Source organism: Zalophus californianus, chromosome 7, assembly GCF_009762305.2.
Source record: "Zalophus californianus isolate mZalCal1 chromosome 7, mZalCal1.pri.v2, whole genome shotgun sequence".
NCBI classification, from domain to species: domain Eukaryota; kingdom Metazoa; phylum Chordata; class Mammalia; order Carnivora; family Otariidae; genus Zalophus; species Zalophus californianus.
Window position 1 is genome coordinate 15,320,732 of NC_045601.1, and position 18,515 is coordinate 15,339,246.

Below are 18,515 nucleotides of genomic sequence, written 5' to 3' on the forward strand. Positions count from 1 at the left end.
TAAAGGTGGCCCGGGGAAGGCGAGGTTTAAAACAAACTCGCAAGACTCATCCAGGGGCCGGCTTTCTCCACCGTGCTGCCTTATGTGCCCCATGCCAGACTCCTATCTATCTCTGTTTGTCTCTCCTTCTGTTTGATTCACTCTCCTAGTTGGCTGGAAATATGTAGTGTGTACATAGAATGACCCTGGGGAGGACCACTCTGTTACTGAGATACGGCAGATAGAATGGGGTGCTCAGTTGCATGTGCAGCCAGCCACAGACAGCTATATTTAGCAGCTGCAGGGACTGAGAGGAGACATCTGGGGAGAAGGCGGGCGAAGATTCAAGGTGTACCTATAGGAAGAGCTGCACTTTGCCAGCAGCAGGATGGTGCCAGACCTCAGTTTCCTCAGTGGCAAAATTCCCCCAGAGTGGTCCCTTCGAGAGCCACGACCTTCTGAGATGCTCCCAGCCTGACTTGTATGTTTGTGTTGGACCACAGTACTGTACTTGCTCCCATTATGATTTCTCATGTGAATGATGATTCACAAAAACCTTTGGTTAGGCGCACATGGGTGTTCGCGTCTTCCACAGGTTATGCAACCAAAACTTCAGAAAGTTAAATATGAAATGTGACCTTTTCATACAAAATGTAACCTCAGTTCATTAACCAAATCTTTGGCCACTATGTTACGCTGTTGGTTTAACCAACAAATTTTGAAATGCAATGCTCCATTTCTGTTCTTTATTCCTGCGATTCGACCTTCTCCATTTACTTCGCTCTGATACGCAGAATCAAATATTGAGATGAAAAAGGAATAGAAAAAAGTTTTGAACTGAATTAAAATCTAAGCATACACACACAAACAATATATGTATGTATGTATGCACACACACGAGATATGGTAAATCTACTGTGCACCCACAGTCCCAGAGAGTTTATACTTTTTAACAAACTTCCTTTGCCCCAGCCTAAAAGGCTCTGATACAACTATCTGATATGACCATTAATGCTTTGCTTTAATTGCTATCCCAAACACCCAACAGAGTACCTAACAAAATGTTCATGGCACATATAAATGCCACGGTTGCTGTTACTAACAGTAATTTCTTAAAAATTTTTTATACTAAGAAGTATACATTTTACCTAGTTCTTTCAAGAACAAACAGACCATTTTTGGATACTATGCAGATGTATTTGGTTTAATATGGAGACAAAATTGAGCTTAGCATCAATAACCATAAACTGTAAGCAAAGAAAGGGTTAAAACACATTAGGTGAATCACAGATATTTCTCTTTAGGGCCAGCAACCATCACTTTCCAAAGCAATTTTTTTACAGATGATTTCGTTTCCATAAATCACACTTTCAATTTTCAAATGTCTTTTTTAAACACATGTAAAAGCCCTTCATAGGGCTCTTAAAAACCTGCACCCGCCAAATTACACATAAATTACACAAAGAATCCTACAAGTCCGGGAAGAAAAAGGAGATGCATGCATAAACCCATTGAAAACAGCAAATCCTCATCTCCCTGCTAGGATACAGACACTGGCCAGAAAGGTAAGTTGCTTTCTCAAAATGCTAAAGCTACAAAGAGAGAAATCAAAACAGTCCTACCCTGCTGGATCAAGAGCGTCTTTCCAGAAATGTTCCATGGGCTTGTAGAAGTCGAGGGCTGAGGCAGGGAGAAGGAAGGAAGGAATGTGCTCGCATGTGCGTGTAGCTCCGTGTGTGAGCGAGGCAGAGCGTGTGTGGATGTGTTTGTGTGTGGAATGGCAGGGATTCGGGAAGCAGCCAGTAGGCAGGGCACTTGGCAGCCCCTCCCGGCAAACACAGCAGCTGGGCTGCTGCGTGGAGCTGGATGAATGGCAGTGGGGAGTGAGGAGAAGCTTGCTGTCTGTTCAGGGAGAGCAGAGTGGCATAGCTAGAGTGATCGTTATTGGGGAGATACAAAACCCCAGCCCCATTTGCTCCTTATCCTTGGAGCCTGGAAAGCGCCCCATGATTTCTGCTGCCACCCTAAGCAAGAGGGAAAACAGGCTTGCTGTAAATCATAGGCTTATGGCTAAAATAGAATGCCAGTCAAAAGTGTATGGATATCAAGTTTACAAAATGTGACATGGGTGGTTTATCCTGAAGAATATAATTTAACAATAAAAGCCTTCTGGAATACACTTGGATCAAATGCCTTGCTGGCCCCAGTGGGTCCCCCCCTCCCCAAGTCTCTGAACAGACACACTATGGCCGTGCCTCCGATTGCACCAGGAAACCAGACTTTGGAATAAATGTTTTGGCATTCTAGGGATGTGTTTCCAGCTGAAATGTAATACTCCTCCACCTCGTTAACCAAACCCACAAACCTTTCCACGAATAGCTCAGTTGACTGCTTTCTGTAAACATACAGAAAAAAATATATATATTATTAAAAGCCTGGGGTATGAAGATAAGACAAAGGTGGGTACCTCCGTTTTAAATGGATATTAGACTTTCTAGTTGCACTGGCGTTGGTCACGGAGAGTGGGGGGTCTCTCATTTCACAGTGGTGCCCTGGATGGATCCACCTGGTCCTCAACTTTTCTCCCGACCATGGTACTAACACACAATAATAAGGTGCTCTGTTTTTGCCCTCACCCAAGGTCCCCAGGACACGTGACACCTAGTGGAACCTTTGTTACCAGATAGTAGTCATGGCCTTGGGTATTAAATGGCTCCAATCACAATGCCAGGAGTGGCCAGTCTCTGGCCCTGGGACCCTATGCAGTTACCAAGATATAATGAGTGGCTCTCCAGAGCAGTACAGAGAAAGAAGTAAAAAGTTGTATAGAAAGAGTTACAAGAATGTTAATGTCGTCATATTGTAAATATACATTTCATGCTTTCAAAGACCCCAAACATTGCAGTATCGGAGCAGAGAAGTGCTCCCTCCACAATCGGCTGTAAAGACAAATATTGAAAAGACAGTTACCCTTTGTAGGTGACAGTGGTGAATCCTAACTCCTCCTTAGGTCAACCGTGGCCACCCATGCACTAGGCCAGTCCAAAAATGTGGATGGGCAAGACGGAAGAAGGGAAGGCAGGAGAGGGGGAAAAAGAAGGAAGAAAGAAGGGGAAACAAAGGAGACTCCGCAAATAAGCTTCATCGACGTTGATTATTCTGCGACCAGCAGTCACGATTAGTCCACTAAAGGCAGTTTTCTTGAATGCTTTCTCTCCAGCATTCTCTTCCCTCTTTCTGGTCAGATTCATCTCCCAGGCTTGGGGACAGGGCTGGGAGAGGTACTGCACCTTGCCAGTTTTCCTTTACTGCTTCTGGCAAACAACCCCCGCCCCCTCCGGCCGTGCAGCGGGCTCCCAGCTCTCCCCTTGCCCCTCTCCACGTGGTCACAGGGCACGTGCTCCGCCCACTGCCACGACTGCAGGCGCTGGCAGGTGAAAAAAGGTCGATGTCTCTCTCTCTAATTCCAGCGCTGAGTGGACCCCCGGACCCACTTTTCCAGTGTCTCCTGGGCATTTCTGGCTGGCTCAAAATATGAGTCATCCTTCTCTCTCCCACAAACATGACGAGTCTCTCAACTCTGGGCTATGAACAGCATCACTGTCCCTCTGGTCGCAGTCACTGGATGACAGTCTCTCAGTCTTCTGAGCCAGCTGTCTGCCCCTCCCTCCCCTTCCACACTGCTGAGCATTCTAGATGTGCTCCTTCTCCCTGTCCCTCCACTGCTTCCATCAGGCTTCTTCAGCCTGCATTACCTGACTTGTTGTAAGAGCCTCCTAGGGACCTGTCTGCCTCTTCCTTCCCCTACTTCTTAAATCCTGCTGCCTTTTAGCTCCTGGGTTCTTATTGCTCCAGGATCCATCTTCTGATGACCCGCCTCTACCTTTTCCCCAGATCATAGCTCCCCCAGGGGTTCAGGTCTTCCTCCTGTATCTCCTCCCATCTGTAGCCCCGTGTTGCAGCCAAACAAAACCCGGGAACTCCGAGCACTCACAGCCTTCCTGATGACATTCTCTGCCTACAACCCCTGCTTTGCTGGCTTGTCAGGGGCAAGCACACTCTTTTTCAAGGTCCAGCCCAAATGCCACCACATCCATAATGTCTTCCTTTATTCCCTTTTTAAAAGGAATTTCCTCTCCACTGAACGCCCATGGTGTTCTCATGCATTTATTACATTCTTCCTTGAATGAGTTATTAATATACTTTTTAATCCCCTTGTCCTGCTCAGAAGCTCCTTGAGAACAAGGGCAGCATAGAGTTATTTGGGAACTCACTGAGTGCCTAGCACTGTGCCTGGTCATATCAGGTCATCAAATATTGGCTAATTTATTAATCCAGATACTTAGAAGAATAAAATAGGATCACATCTATCTGATAACTATCTCTAAGAGCTAACTTTCCATGTAACATTCTACCATTTTCAAAAGTGTTTTTGCTAAAAGATTATCTTTGTATCCTCATACTGATTGAGGCCATAAAGTCAAAATTCAAATTCATACAACCTTGAAGATTAAGCCTGCAATTCTTGGCAGCATGACTCACAAGAGAGCTCTGAATTTTTAGTTCGTAACCAGATAATACTATGACCAAACACAGTTTCTTCTCTAGCTCCATTAAAAGCTTTTTACATTTACAAAAGCATTATTCCTCCAACAGAAACATGAAAGGAAATAAATGTGGAATTATTTCCAAAACAGCTTATGGTACTAGAGATGGTTTCTTCACTCCAAAACATGAAGGTCTAGCTGTGTCTAAACTGATCATTATTTTGATTAAAAATTCTCTGTTTGGGGGTGCGCCTAGGTGGCTCAGTCAGTTAAGCGTCCCAACTCTTGATTTCAGCTCAGGTCATGATCTCAGTGTGGTGAGATCGAGCCCCACATTGGGTTCCCTGCTGGGTGTGGAGCCTGCTTAGGATTCTCTCTCTCCCTCTCCTGCTGTTTCTCCCCCTCTACTTGTGCGTGCACACGCGCCTGTTCTCTTCTAAAAAAAAAAAATAAAAATACTCCATTTGGGAGCCTGTCTTTGTGCATTTATTTGACACCATCCATTTTCCTCCAAAGTAAAAGAAAAATGAAGAATTTCCTTTTATGTTTCACTCATTTTAAAAATAATTCAGCCTATTTGTTGTTAAGGGTTTTTGATTAGCTCCTAGACTTTTTTCAACTGATCTTTGATTTTTGTTTTATGAGGAGAAATTTATATGCAGTGAAATGCACATATCTTAACGTGTACAGTTGGTGAGTTTAGATATGCCCTTGTAACAACCATCTCAGTGAGGTGATAGAGTATTTCCGTCACTCCAGAAAGTTCCCTTCATGCCCCGCGCTAGTCAGCCCCCAACCCGTATAGACAGCCACTGTCTTAATTTCTATCACCATAGATTTATTTTGCCTCTTGGCCCAGAATGTGGACAAATTGGAGCATGTATTTCCAACCAATGACACAACCAGTCAAGTGCTGGGCATAGGGTTTTGCCAAGGCATCGAAGCACAGAGCTAACCTTCTCTCAGTGAGAATCCTTTCCCTGGGGTCAGCTCCTTCAAGGCCACAGAATTTTACTAACACTGTATCCATGGACCTTTTTAAAGTATAACAGGCTTTACATGATCAAATGTTACATAAGCCTGCAAAGATACAAGTAAAAGCCAAGTGCAATCAGTATTCATTAACACGTTCTTAAACAGCCTTTTCTTCCCACTGCCACTCCAAAAAAAATTTTTTTTAATAAAATAACTTAAAAGCCAAGAATCAAACCCCAAGATCCTTAGTCTCACAAACCCTGGGATTCAGATGCCATTTCCTGGCTTCCCACCCAGGAGTTGATAGAGGTAGTTTGATTTTTGGGTTATCAGGCAGAATGGCAACGCCGTACTGAGAATCAGTGAGTGATTCAGATTTAATTCATCAGCTTAACAGAATTTAGTAACTTTCATCTTACATTTTCTTGAAAAATTTTTTTAAATATTTCAGAATTTTTTCATATATTTTACTTATACTGCATGTGGCAGAAGACACATTAGAAAGTGCTTTCATTGTAAGTGCCATACATGATAAAAGAATTCCAATTATTCCTGTTATTATTACACTGTGTCCCTCTGCCTAGCTTTATCTGCTATGTACTTGAGAAATCTCATTGCCAGCTTAGGGTATTCTCTGTAAAGAGCAACATCCAGACTGGGCCTAAATTCACATTGGTTCAAATAGTCCTATCTAATGTTGAGCAGGGCCTTTGCACACACACATGCACCCACACACACACATGCACACACACCTAGTAATCAACCAAGAACCTTGCCCAGTTTCAGAACCAGCCTTAGCCAAATGGTAAAAAAAAAAAAAAAAAAAAAAAAAAAAAAGGAGATTTGTGCATGTTGAGCCTCTTCAGGTCTTTCTTCCTATTTTGTTACCATACTCATCTGGATAATTGGTTCTGTCCCACTCCCACTAAGCACCCCAGACCTCCACGCTAGCCAGTGTTTCTCCCTGTTCCCAACCCCCTCAACTACAAACACACTGTCTCAAAGAAGTGACATACTTATGACCATGCCAGGGAATGACTCATTTATTCAATTGACTCAAAAAGATATATCAATAATACAATGCTATGGCAATTTAAAAAATGTTGATTACTTACTATTTACCAGGACCATTTCTAAGCGTTGGGCACTATCTTAGTTAGCTCAGGCTGCCATAACAAAATATCATAGACTAGGTGGCTTAAAAACAGACATTTACTTTCTTACAGTTCTGGAAACTAAAAGTCTGAGATGAGGGTGCCAGCATGATCAGACTCTAGTGAGGGCTCACTTCCTGGCTTTCAGATGGCCGCCTTCTCCCTGTGTCCTCACAGAGCAGATAGAATGTTCTCTTCTTCTTATAAGACCACAGTCCTATTAGATTAGGACTCTACCCTTATGAACTCATTTAAACTTAATCACCTCCCAAAATCCTATTTCCAGACACAGTCACCTTGGAGGTTAGGGCTTCAACATATGAATTTTGGAGAGACACAATTCTGTCCATAGCAACCACCCAAATATAAGCCAAATGAATATCTCTGCCCTCAAAGAACTTACCTCCAGGGGTTTAGTGTTTAGTCCTATTCAGTGATCCTTCCTACTCTGCCACTTCCAAGAGCATCTCTGCCTCTGTATTCAAGTATTGATATTCCTCCAGATTCAGCCCCTAGGCCCTCCTGTCCCTCTGTACTTCTTCCCCTGGATGATCTCAACCACTCCCAGGGTTTTAAGTGTCATCTGTACATTGCAGACCTAAAAAATAGATATCTCCACCCAAGATCTCTTTGCTGGCTAGGAGGGCCACATTTCTAGATACCTGTTAGACATTTTTACTTGCATGTTCATTCATTCAATATATATATTTATCAAACACCTACTATGGACTGGCCATTTGAGGTTCAACTTGTCCAAAATTAAGCTCTCTTTTCCCCAGACCTACTCTACTTTCTGTCTCCTATCTCAGCAAATGGTATTGCCATTCACGTAACTGTGTAAGCAAAAAAATCCAGTCTGCGGCCTTGCCACATTTTTTTCACTCTCTACATTTGACCCACCACAAATCTTTCTTTCCATCTCCCTGACTGCTCTGAGTCTACTCTCTTTTCTCATTCTTGTTACTGTTTTCAGGCCATTCCCTTCTCTCCCAAGCTATGCCTCCAGCCTCTTCGTTTCCCTGTCCACCCTCTACACGGCAAGAAGAGTCATCTTCCTCAATAGTAAAAGAACTTCTCCAGAGTCCCCACCCATTCTCACACAGATAGTGTGCCAGTGCCATATTGAATTCCTTTCAAGTTCCTCTAACCTTCTGGATTCTAAGTCTAAATAGTCACATATGTGATTTACTCTACCTGGAATCTTCTTCCCATTCTTTCATCAGACTTACTCCTTCCTATACATCCTCCAAGTCTCCCTTGAGACATCACAGCCACCAGGAAGCTTTCCTTGATCTCCTTGATGTCCTAATGGGTGCTTCTCCTATAAATGCCCGTAGCTCCCTAAACATCCCCAGTTATAGCCCTTATCATGCTGTTGGAATTTCCTGTGTATTTCTCTGTATCCTACCACCGACCTATAAATTCAAAAGAGGCACACAAGGGCTCTCTTTTTCCAAGTCACAAGTCCATTGCCTAGGATAATGCCTGATGTGTAGTTGGCCCCCAATAAACATTGTTTGAAAAATGAATGCTTAAATCCCTCCCAGATACCACATTTGCATTGTTAACTGACTTCCTCAATAACTTCACACAAAAGGAATGGATATAATGGCTATACTTTAGAACCAGAGCTTAGGGGAAAGTTTGGAAGCAGATTCATATTTTCCAACTAAATCTGATTTTTTATCATATAACAGGCTGTTAGAATCAATGGTCCCTTTATGGGTTATCAAGCCCAATCTCTTCACTGTATTTACAAGAAAACTGTGACCCAGAAAGGCATAGGAGACTTGCAAAAGGTCAATGGCTAGGGGAAATGGACCAGCACCTGGGTCTTCAAAATTAGGATCCATCATACCCCTTTCTACCCCATAACCTTTCTACCCCACCCCAGCAACTCCAGGTGGATACTGCATTTTTTCCTTAGTGTGGGCCATGATTAGGATAAATCAAATTTAAGACATTAACTTGGTGGCTCAGTGGGCTATTCTTAGAGTCTTAGAAATCCCCAGCTCTTTGGGAAACACAAGACTGTTTCCACATTCTCAAATCACTGGTAAAGAAATGGGGAGAAGGATTTGAGAAAATAAGTTAAAAACATTGAAACAACTTGTAGTCAAAGAAATAACTTGCCTTATAACATGAAGAAATGAGTTATGCAACTCCCATTCATTACTCCTCAGAAGAGAGTTCATTTAGGTCTGACTCTTAGGACAATAGCATTTGAATCAAACTTTCTAGCTAAAAACAAAATAAAACAAAAAACAAGCCTTTTAAATCCTTCTTGTATCTGCAAAATTGTACAAACTTGCAAATTATAGTACCTTTAACCAACAAATTCATTGTTTTGATACATTTCAATTATCAAGAGAATCCAGTTTGGAAGACTTAAAGGTCCTTTCCATTTTGCTATGGTACTCGTCAAGAAAACCACTTTATGATCAAAACGTGCTAGCCTTCCTAAAAACCATAGCTTCTTTTTTTTTATTTTTATTTTTTATTATTTTTTTAATTTGTTTATTGTTATGTTAATCACCATACATTACATCATTAGTTTTTGATGGAGTGTTCCATGATTCATTGTTCGTGCATAACACCCAGTGCTCCACGCAGAATGTGCCCTCTTTAATACCCATCACCAGGCTAACCCATCCCCCCATGCTCCTCCCCTCTAGAACCCTCAGTTTGTTTTTCAGAGTCCATCGTCTCTCATGGTTCGTCTCCCCCTCCGACTTACTCCCCTTCATTCTTCCCCTCCTGCTATCTTCTTCTTTTTCTTTTTTCTTAACATATATTGCATTATTTGTTTCAGAAGTACAGATCTGTGATTCAACAGTCTTGCACAATTCACAGCGCTCACCATAGCACATACCCTCCCCAATGTCTATCACCCAGCCACCCCATCCCTCCCACCCCCCACCACTCCAGCAACCCTCAGTTTGTTTCCGGACATTAAGAATTCCTCATATCAGTGAGGTCATATGATACATGTAAAGAACTGGAAAGATTATTGGGACTCACATTATGAACACTCAAAGATTCAGAAGAATTTAGTGGCAAACTTTTGGCCAGTTCTTGAGTAAAGACATTACTTTCAGTGACATTTGCCAACAGCTTTTTGCACTATGAAGACAAAGAAAGGATAATTCTACGGAATTTTATGCCAAATGCTAATAAATGGCTGAACTGTACAAACTGCAGTTTTCCCCCTTTTCTCCACCCTGCCCTTCCCCTCAGTGTTCTGTCCTTAATACATCTCTACCCTTCCTTACCTGCTGGAAAGCTTCTCTCTTCTCTGAAGTCTAAACAATGTGGGCCACCCCCACTGAGACCCAGAATTCGAAGGTAAAAAAATGCCTGCTCAGCCAATGGGTTATCTCTTATATGTGTGTCCTCAACTCCCTTGGCTTCCTTTTCAGCAGCCCCATAACTGATACTCCTTCCTCAACACAAACATCCCAGGGCCCTTTGTGGATGTCAGTGGGGTACCCAGAATTCAAGCTGAACACCTCCCTCACCCTTCCAACCCCCCATCCCATCGAAACTCCAGTTTGCTCAAGACCTTAATTTCAGTTTATAGAAATACATCTGATCATACTAATTTCCATTCTTACCTGACATGCAGGTATTTGAATTTTAGAAAAGGAAATCTTATTAAACCAAAGAAATCTCTACTTGCGGAGGCACAGAAGCATGAAAAGGGAAGCACAGGGCCTGGGAGGAGGGATCTATATGTGAAGCATGTCCCGTGCCAGTCTTTCTCAAGAGGTTTGAAAATTCGAAATGGACAGGACATGAGCTATATCAAAACATCCCTCGGTTAACCCTTGGAGTGCTGCAATGAAGACATGCCCTTCTTCCTCCCAGGGACAGTCTTTGGTTCTTGCATAAGCAATTAATCATCTAATATAAACAAGCACAGGCAGTACCTGGGGCCAAGTTAGGGCTCTGCTGGGTGTGCTCCAGAGCAGTCCAATCAGAGAGACTAACCATTTTCCCAAAGTAAAGCTGAAGGTGAGACCATTCCAAATACCTAAGCTTTCACCCCTCCCTACGTCGTGATGCTAGAGACAGAGGAACACAAAAGTACTGAAGTCATGTTCTAGATGCCTGTGTTAAATGTCTCAAAGTTTAAGCCTGACAGTCCCATTCCCATAGGCTTTTCTTTTCATGGAAACATGTGGTCTCGGACTCTTTCTGTTGTGATAACTTAGCTTTTTCAGAGCCGGCATGAGAATGATTGAAGTAAATACAGTTTTGCTCATGAATCTGGACATGCTTATTCTTGAAAATAAATGCTGCATTCATTCAAATGAGTGTTTCCCAATCAGTCCAAATTCACCCTTCACTATATACTTAACATACTTTTCCGTCTCTGCCCCCCAGACCTGCTTCCTGTTTTGGGTAATCTAGCATTTGCTGAGTGGTCAGGAGCACTTGCAACCTTGGTTTTATACTCCTCACATCATTTAAAGGAATTTCCACAGAAACTCTGAACCAGAACCTCATGAGTCTCAGCCTGCACTGCTTGGGGGCCTCGCTCACAGTGATTGTGTTGGCCTTGTGTGTATTACTCAGGGTTTCATCATCTGTCACCCCAACCTGTATGTGGGGAGGAAAGACGTTGACAGAGGAAACCAGATTGTCTTAACCTCTCTGTAAGCTGGGTTGGTGGTGAGGATTATTTCTGTTCACGCCAAGCTAGTGCAGTATGAGCATGATCCCCAATTCTGGAGACTTTTCTTTCAGATCGGTATGATGACAACCAAAACATCCAAACACACCCTTTCTGTAGAGTTGATTTCTTTACTGATATCTCTACACCTCATCAGAGGCCTAAAGTAAATCTGGATGGTTGTTAACTGAGCATCTACCATTTGCTTTACAGATATTAATTCACTTCAACATTTTAAGTATAAAATGTGGTTTCTGTGTTAAACTGCCAAAGCTATTTTTAAAGACATCTTGAGAAGATTTCCTCTCATCTCTGCCTGCCACTCACCAATTTCCCCTTTGGAGGCAATGGATGTTAACAGTTTTGTTTTGTTTTGATTAGAGGGGGGCAGGGTAAAAGAAGAGGGAGAGAGAGAATCTCAAGTAGGCTCCATGCACAGCACGGAGCCGATGCAGGGCTCGATCTCACAACCCTGAGATCATGACCTGAGCTGAAATCAAGAGTCTGATGCTTAACCAACTAAGCCACCCAGGTGCCCCGGATGTTAACAGTTTTTAGATGGGTATTAAGGAGGGCACATGTGGTGATGAGCACTGGGTGTTATATGCAACTAATGAATTGTTGAACCCTACATCAAAAACTAATGATGTACTATGTGCTGGCTAACTGAACATAATAATAAAAATAAATTAATTAAAAAAAAAAGTTTTCTTCCAGAGATGGTTCATGCAGATAGAAGAAACACACACACACACACACACACACACACACTCTCTCTCTCTCTCTCTCTTCCACATTCTTTTTTAAAAACCCAAATAGTAGGGGCACCTGGGTGGCTCAGTCGTTAAGCGTCTGCCTTCCTTCAGCTCAGGTCGTGATCCCAGGGTCCTGGGATCGAGCCCCGCATCGGGCTCCCCGCTCCACGGGAAGCCTGCTTCTCCCTCTCCCGCTCCCCCTGCTTGTGTTCCCTCTCTCGCTGTGTCTCTCTCTGTCAGATAAATAAAATCTTTAAATAAATAAATAAATAAATAAAAATAAAAACCCAAATAGTAGCAAATATCATGTTTTGTGTCATGTTTTTTGTTTTCTTTAATAACATATCTTGGAGAGCTTTCTATTTTGCTACACACACATCGTCCTTTTTGTTATGAATGCATAGTATTCCACTGCATGGAAGAAACATAATTTATTTTACCAGCTCCCCATTAATGACAATTAAATTTGCCCCCAGTCTTTTGCCATTATCAACAATTCTACAATTAGTGGATCCTCATGGATGTAAATATTTACAATATCCATTTTAGCAGATGTTACCAAAAAACACCCTGTATAGCAGCTGCACAGTTTGAACCCACACGCCCTCCTAAATATGGCGAATCTTTGAACTTTTTGATCTTTCTCAAAATAGTATCTCTATGCAGTTTCAACTTGCAATTCCTTACAATCAGTGAGGCTGGGCATCTTTTCCCAGGTTTTAGTATGAATGCTATCTCTACCACCTAGAGGTTGGGTGAATTTGAAGAAATTGAAGTCTACGATCTATGAAGTTGGGACAATTTCTACCTCAAAATGTTGTTGCAGAGATTAAATGCAATGATAGAAGAAATACATGTTCTACTTGTTAATTTGCCCATTATTTTTCCAGTAGTTAACACTGACTGGGGCCCCAGAAGCACAAGCTAATAATGCATTAAAGGTAACGGAAAGTGTGATAAAGGCCAGAGTCGTGTGGCCCAAAGGTTTCAGATGAAATAAAGAGCTGTTGTTGAAGGCATTGCTTACTACCATTCAAAAATGACAGTTTGCTTAACACAACATCATTGAAATTCAGTACAAATCAGGACTGTTTCCCTGAGGATAAAAAATAACCATGCATAGTGGCACCTTAGGTGTGGAGTAGAACATTAACACCAGAAGCAAGCTATGTAAACTTGAAAAACAGAAACTCACTTATGAATCCAGTGTGTTTTTGGAATGAATTGTTGAAATGTCAGTTTTTACTATTTTACAATGTTTTCAGACCCATTGAAAACCACTTTCTATTGCTCCCACTGAAGCATTGTACAGTGTAAGTAAATATCCATCATCAGATTTTAAACCTTTGTAAATAAGTGGGAGATTGTTAACAAAACTGTGGCTATCATCTCAGTATGACAGGCTTCCATAAAAATAAAAAGAAATATTTTGAAGCAGACTGTCAATATCAGGAGTTAAGATGCTTTGATATACAATGAAAATGCTTGGAACTCAAATAGCAAATGTAATTTAGAATCCCTCTATGTACAAAATTATCAGTAAAGTTGAAACCACAAATCATCCAATTTTCCTTAGTCAAGTCTTTTAGTCTTTCATTTATATCATATTAATAAATATGACCATTGGATTTGGGGACTGTGGTTTCCAATAAGAGGCAGGAAAACAATGATTGTGACCTTCAACACATTTTTCATGGAAAGAAGATGTTTTATATTTATGACTAATTTTTCATTGTTTGCAAAAGAAACCAAATAGTTGTTCCTATATTAGAAGGAGACCCAGCTGTTATGTATTTACAAGTTTTCTGATCCATAGATAGACATCACAGAGGTTTTATATTGAGACTCCTTTGCACAATTAAATATACTCTATTCCAGACTTTTAGAAATTCAAATAATATCCTCTTCCCCTAATATTTTTTAAAATGTGTTTTTACACTACAAGTACATAGGTCTTAAATGAACAAATTAACCAAGTAGACTTAATCCTCCATGAGGAATGGGTAGGCAATCTACTACTACAGGATTTGTCACTTTAACCACATGTATCATTGTAGTGTTGTGTTTCTTTTTTTTTTAAGATTTTATTTATTTATTTGACAGAGAGAGAGATAGCCAGAGAGGGAACACAAGCAGAGGGAGTGGGAGAGGGAGGAGCAGGCTTCCCGCGGAGCAGGGAGCCCAACGTGGGGCTCGATCCCAGGACCCCGGGATCATGAGCTGAGCCGAAGGCAGACATTAACGACTGAGCCACCCAGGCGCCCCTGGAATTGTGTTTCTTATTAGATTTTGAGATCCTGCTGGGCCCTTAGCATACTGCCTTGCACATATTTGTACTAAGTAAATATAAGGAAAGAGAATGAATGAATGAATGAATGAATGAATGAATGAAATTACCCACATTTATTATTTAGTTTCATGTAGATAAAAGGTTTCTGTGACACTTTGCCTATTGTTCTGAATCATATAGCACTTACCAGGTATTTATTACTATCTGAAATATCGAACAATATCCATTTCTCAAGAAGTATAGGCAGGGAATTACATGTTCTTTTTTTTTAAAGGTTTCTTTTTTTTTTAAGATTTTATTTATTTGAGAGAGAGAGAGAATGATAGAGAGCACGAGAGGGAAGAGGGTCAGAGGGAGAAGCAGACCCCCCGCTGAGCAGGGAGCCCGATGCAGGACTCGATCCCGGGGCTCCAGGATCATGACCTGAGCCGAAGGCAGTCGCTCAACCAACTGAGCCACCCAGGCGCCCGGGAATTACATGTTCTGATCAGCAGATGCCCTGAAAGCCACATGGGTCCAAGTGTCCCAGCCCTGCCAACACCGGCTCTTTGTTGTAGTTACACTAATTCTCCCCTGAAATCCTTGAGTCCCGACTCAGTCCGCAGCACAGGCTTCTCCTCCTAAAGATCCCTGGGGAACTCTGTAATGACGTGGCCCAGTGGCCACAGATTCACTACACAGCTGACAAAGTCAAGAAATATGAATAGGATGGATCCGAGGGCTCCTAACACCATACACCCAAGAGCAGGCCAGCTAGCTTGGAGGTGTTCTCTCTATTCATGACCGGATGCAACAGTTCTACTCCATCACCACGAACGCCTCATGATTATTAAGAGCATATACTGCCTACATAGGTATTTTGGGGAAATCTCATGATATCCAGCTTTCCACAGTCTTTTCTTTAGGTCCAGAAATCTCAGTTATAAGGCTAATTTGCTACATAATATTATAAACTCCCTGAAGGTGGAGACTAAGTTCAGGAATCAGTTCAGGCTGACATGATGGAGACTCCTGGTGGCAGAAAGATGAGCCTCATTCTTTTAGTCTTTTTATTAACTGAATCAAGTGTTTTGATAGTCAGTAGGTTAAAAAAGCTGGACCATGTTTTTTTGGTCAAATTTATACATATATATATACAAACAGAATGTTAAAATGGAGCCATTTTGTTGCAAGGTTGGGCTAAGATCCCTAAACGTTATACTGCACGAGTGAAGTCAAAGGCCACCATGCAGTATTGGGGGTGGGGGGAGGAAAGGGTAGCAAGGGGGATTTCACTCCTTCCTCTCACACATCAAGAGTATGAAAGGATCAGGAATTGGGGAATTAGAGGATTTTCAGAGCAAGTTGTTTGCTGTGTGTTACCTCCATCTCGGACGGAAGAGGTAGGACATGCCCACATTCATTCCAAGCCCTGGAAAGGGGGCCTCAACAAAACTCCTGGGAAGACTTGATAAGTTTCTGCTGAGAACTGGCAGACACAGTGGCCTCAAGTGTCTGATCCACCTGGAAATCTTAAGGACAAAACAACTTGGCCCACTACTACTCCGATGGCAAGCAGGAGAGGTGGCTGTGTTGGGATTGGGCTGTGCTCACAAAGTTGGTGGAAGCAAAGGATGGAGCTGGTGGCCAATGCCAGAAAGAACTAATGTAGGTCCGATATGGATTCAGCCTAAGAGGACAGTCCAAAGGGGAGAGGTGACCTCGACAGGAAGTGCATTGTTGATTCCAAGGCTGAGGAGGGACCATCCATAACCAGCCAGAGGATGTGATATTACCCGTGCAGGGATCCACAAGTGAAAGATCCCCAGAGCTGGGGAACAAGGGGTATATCAAAAGCACCCGTGAATGAGCTCCTAACACCTGTCAGACCTAGAAAGCGTGACACCACCTCACCACGCTTCACCCCCTTTTCCTCTGTGCTGGCCCCGACCATTTCAACCCTGCAGGGATGAAACATTTAGCTGGCAAGATGCACAAAGAGAAACAAATGGGAGAGGAGGAAAAAGAGGCCAGCTGCCCTCGACGCTGCTGAAGGCAGCAAGCTTGTTTGAGGCCTGAGTGGGGAAAGGGGAGGAGATGTGACAGTAAATGAAACTCACATGGTTTGATATTTACATTGGACTGGTTATATTAATTAGTGACTAGAGGTCCTTTATTACTTGGAAGTGACCAGAAAGTCTTGAGATTTGCTTTGCATTTCATCCAGGGAAACAACCAGCCCCACAGAACAAATTTAAAGGCACAGTGAATACTCCCTTCTCACATTCCACGAGACCTGCTTTTCTGCATAATGGTCACATTTATGTTCCTTCAAGGAACTCAGACCTCTCACGTGCCCTTCCGGAACCCTACTGCCTTCAATAAATAGAACAAATGGATTCCCTAACTGGTCATTGGGACTAATTGGAGTGAAATTTGTTAAGCCGAGGAAGTCAACATAGCTGCTATTTCTCTTCAAGGACACACTGATGCCCACCCGAATAAAATGCCTTAGTAATTCTTCATTTGTCAAAATACAGATTTTTTTAAAATAAGTCAGCAAAAGGCACTCCAAGAGATTCAGTTGATACCCTTGTATGAAGAGGTTTAGATCCCTGTATAAAGCCAAATGTCTCCTTAAGCAACATTTGTATGTATAAATGGTTGTTTGTTGGTGGTGGTGTTTAAAAACACAAAATTGAGGGGAAAATGGGGCATGTCTTTTCATAACTACTCCCTAAATCAAGTCCAGCAAGGATGAAATGAAGAAAGGGCATATTCAGTTCACAGAGCACTGGGCCCCAGCAGGTCCGCTCTCAGGACGGCCCCTCCCCAGCACAGCTCCCTGCCCCGCAGTGTGCCTGGAACTGGATCAAGGGCAGAAAAGACAACCTTTTACTGGAGGGGGTACAGGAGGGTCAGGCACGCAGGGCTTGCAAAGAACATCTGACTCTGTGGGTTGGTTCTGGCCCCACCAGAATCAGGAAAATTCTCTCAGGAAACAGACCACGACCAGCCACTTCTGTAGCCACTGTTACCCAGAGCAGCCTTGTAACTTTAAAATTCTGTCAAAATCAGGAGTACTGTGAGCACGGGGCAAGGACAAGCCAGGATAACAGGGTGTGAGGTGATGACCTTAGAAGTCATCCAAGTAAACCGCCCACAGTCTTCCCCCCACTGCCTACTCACATGGAGGGTAAGGCTCACAAAGCCTTCTGTCCTCTCCCGGATTCTCTGCAATCCCTTCTGCACCAAGATTCTCCTCCCACAAAAAGGACGTCATACGAGAATAACCCCTTTGCACAAAGCACACAAACATCATTTGACAACAAAGTACTTGAATCGTACCACCCTGGCAAGTCTCATTCCACATGTCCATCGCCACAGTACACTCCAGAACTGTGTGTCTATTATATATACCGTTTCTTTGCATAGACTGAGCACTGAGGCCCTCGTGGGCTGAGTGACAACCCAGCATCGTGGTCTCATAGCTCATTACAAATGGATGAAATCTGTGTTTAGTGTCACTTCCCGGGAAGCCTCATCCTTCCCTGCCCCTGCCCTTCATCTTCACTTTTTCCAAGGATCTTTCAAAGCTTCCCTTCTAAGATTTTTACCTTCTCCATATTCTCAGGGCATGTGAGATAGAGATTTTGAGGAAAATGATCACTCTGAGATGTTAAGGGGCTGTCCCAGGATTAATCATTTAATAAAAGAAGTGTAGCCTTAAGCTGCCATGTTTCTCAAAGTACGGGCCCGAGCAGCTGCATCCGTGTCATCTGGGAATCGGTAGAAATGCAAATTCTTGGCATAACTGATTCTTTCCCTTCTTCTCTTTCCATATCTCTGTTCAAATGTCATCTCCCCATGACCACTCCAAGTCAAGTGCTCCCCCACACTCCCTCTCCATTCCCATATTCCACTGTCCTGTCATTATGATATTTTCCATCTCATAACACGTTTCTATCCTGGTCACCGTAATGGTTGTTTTGATGTGTCAACTTGGCTAGACTGTAGTATCCAGTTATTCAACCAAATACTAATCTAGGTGTTTCTGTGAAGATATTCTGTAGACAGGGTTAACATCTACCATCAGTTGACTTTAAGTTGCCTTCCATAACGTGGTTGGGCCTCATCCTATCAATTGAAGGCCTTCATAGC

The 18,515-nt window shown here is 42.6% G+C and overlaps 1 protein-coding gene across 2 annotated transcripts in view; it reads right to left on the reverse strand.

Annotated features, from left to right (window-relative positions):
• The window catches only part of ESR1 (estrogen receptor 1), a 380,127-nt gene that overhangs the window by 271,660 nt on the left and 89,952 nt on the right, over nucleotides 1-18,515 (reverse strand). Inside the window, exon 1 of one of the 2 annotated variants that reach the window (XM_027603413.1) lies at nucleotides 1,602-1,746. The exons of the other annotated variant lie outside the window; for it this stretch is intronic. The gene's annotated coding sequence lies outside the window, so the exon portion shown is untranslated. Of the gene's footprint in view, nucleotides 1-1,601; nucleotides 1,747-18,515 lie in introns of those variants that run through there. 2 annotated transcript variants of the gene reach the window in all.